The sequence below is a fragment of the Elephantulus edwardii genome, unplaced genomic scaffold (assembly GCF_000299155.1).
Source record: "Elephantulus edwardii isolate Elephantulus edwardi_28Jun2011 unplaced genomic scaffold, EleEdw1.0 scaffold00109, whole genome shotgun sequence".
Lineage (NCBI taxonomy): Eukaryota > Metazoa > Chordata > Mammalia > Macroscelidea > Macroscelididae > Elephantulus > Elephantulus edwardii.
Window position 1 is genome coordinate 10696049 of NW_006399859.1, and position 2204 is coordinate 10698252.

Below are 2204 nucleotides of genomic sequence, written 5' to 3' on the forward strand. Positions count from 1 at the left end.
TTTGCAATGACTGTTTGTACTCTTCCTGGATGATACCCTTGATATCCTCCCACAACTCATCTGGCCTTCGTTCATTAGTGTTCAAAGCCTCAAATTTGTTCCTGAGATGGTTCTGAAATTCAGGTGGGATAGACTCAAAATCATATTCTGCCTTATTCAGTATTAGCCGGTCACTGTGTCCAGCACAGTCTACAATAACTGCTAAAATAGTAGTTTTAATTGCAGTGTGTGTTCTCAAATGGAGCGCTGGTTCCACAGCAGTTACATGTTAATAAAGCCATTTTCTAGGTATATATCCTTTTTTACTTATTGATCAATTAACTTTAATAGGAATTCTTTAGCAATATGACTTAGTTGAGAAAAGTTCTATGTCCTTACTGAAGAATATTAATATCCATTTGCAAAATAAACATTACAAAAATCCATAAAATAACCTATTCTCTGATTTATAGAAAGAAAACTTTGTACACTGGCTCTGTTTGGTTTAATTTTCAACATAAGTGGTTAAAAGATAGGTGGGGATTATTTTGTTTTTAGTAGCTTTCCCCCACCCCAAATTCAGATGGCACTTGGGTTTCCATTGCCGTGAAAGAATATATTCTAGTACTTTAAGAATTTTTCTCTTTATGTTTCTCATTTTAAGTGCAACAATTATATGCAAACAGAAACTCAGCAGTACTTTTCAAAGGTGACAACTGGTAAAAGGGTTAAGCCTCTAACTGTTAATCAGAAATTTCCTGGACTTTTTTGTATTAAACCTAAAACCTGAACTTTGAACAATAAACAGCAATGCAAACGCTTTCCAAGTTTTCCTGATCCCTCCTTACACAAGCAGTAGTTTCTTCAGCTCTGGCTATCCCAGCAGATCTGAAGGAGCACAGCCACTACGGGGGCAGCCTACCGTTGACACTGAACTTGTGGTTAATTGTGGAGTTCTGCCACAAAACCACCTCACTACCACAAGCTGGATACTTGCCCAGGAGAGTGACAAACTGCCAGGCCAAGCAATCTACAGGAGGCGGCAAAGCAAACTGCCTTTTACCCCAGACAGCAGTTGTTTCTGGATCCTAAATGGAGCCAGCAGCAGGGGACGCCAAAGAAAAATTAGGAAATCTACTTTCTGCACTCGCAGCTCACTCCTGTTGAGTGAATTCCAACTCAGCAATCCTATGGGGAGGGAGCAGAGAGCTGCCCCATAACGTTTCCAAGGCAGTAATCATTAAAGAAGACTGTCATGTCTTTCTTCTTCAGAGCACAGCGGGTGAATCAGAACTGTTTACCTCTTGATTGGTATCTTAGCACTTAACCACTGTGCCACCAGTGTAGTCATGCCATTTAGCAAGAAGTGGAGCCCTGTTGTTCTTATGTACCATTGAGTCACCTGAGACTCATAGTGACCCTATTACAGCAGCTCTGAACTCTGCCCTGTCCTGAGCCAGTCTAATTCCAACACACCAACCCCCATTGCCCCAGATATTGTATCAATGCATCTCATCTGATGTCTTCCTCTCCTGCGTTGTCCCTTCACCCTTCTTAGCAGGTTGTTCTTTTCCAAGGACCAGTCTCCACTGGCCATGTGCCCTAAGTACATAAGACAGAGCCTCAAAATCTTAGCCTCCAAGGAGAAACTTGGTTTCACCCTCTCTAAAACAGACTTGTTTTCTTGGCAATCCATGGTATGTTTAAGACACTTCTCCAGCATCACAATTCAAAGGCATTGATTCTTCTTTTGTCATCCTTAGTTATTGTCCAGCTCTCTGATGCATAGCATCATGGCCTGGGTTAGATGCACCTTAGTCTCTAGACTGACATCGTTGCTTTTTCAGTCCTTTGGAGAGGTCTTTGACAGCAGATTCCCGCCCCCCCTCCCCAGTGCAATTTGTCTTTTAGCTGGTGCTAAGTGTTGATTGTGGAGTTGAGCAAGCTGTAACTGTTAACAGTCTCAATCTCTTCTCCATCTATTGTAGTGCTGTCAATTGGCCCGGTGGTGAGAATCTTTGTCTTTTTGATGTTGAGCTTCAATCCATATTGAAGACTACAGTCCTTGACCTTCTGCAGCAAATGCTTCAGGTCCTCCTCAGTTACACCAAGTGGAGCCCTAGGGGGAAAAAATTAGATACCCCTCCCCAATAGAATAAATAATGTGATAAGATGATCAACATCTGAACCCTGATGAACACCAACATAAAAGAGATAAGAACTAT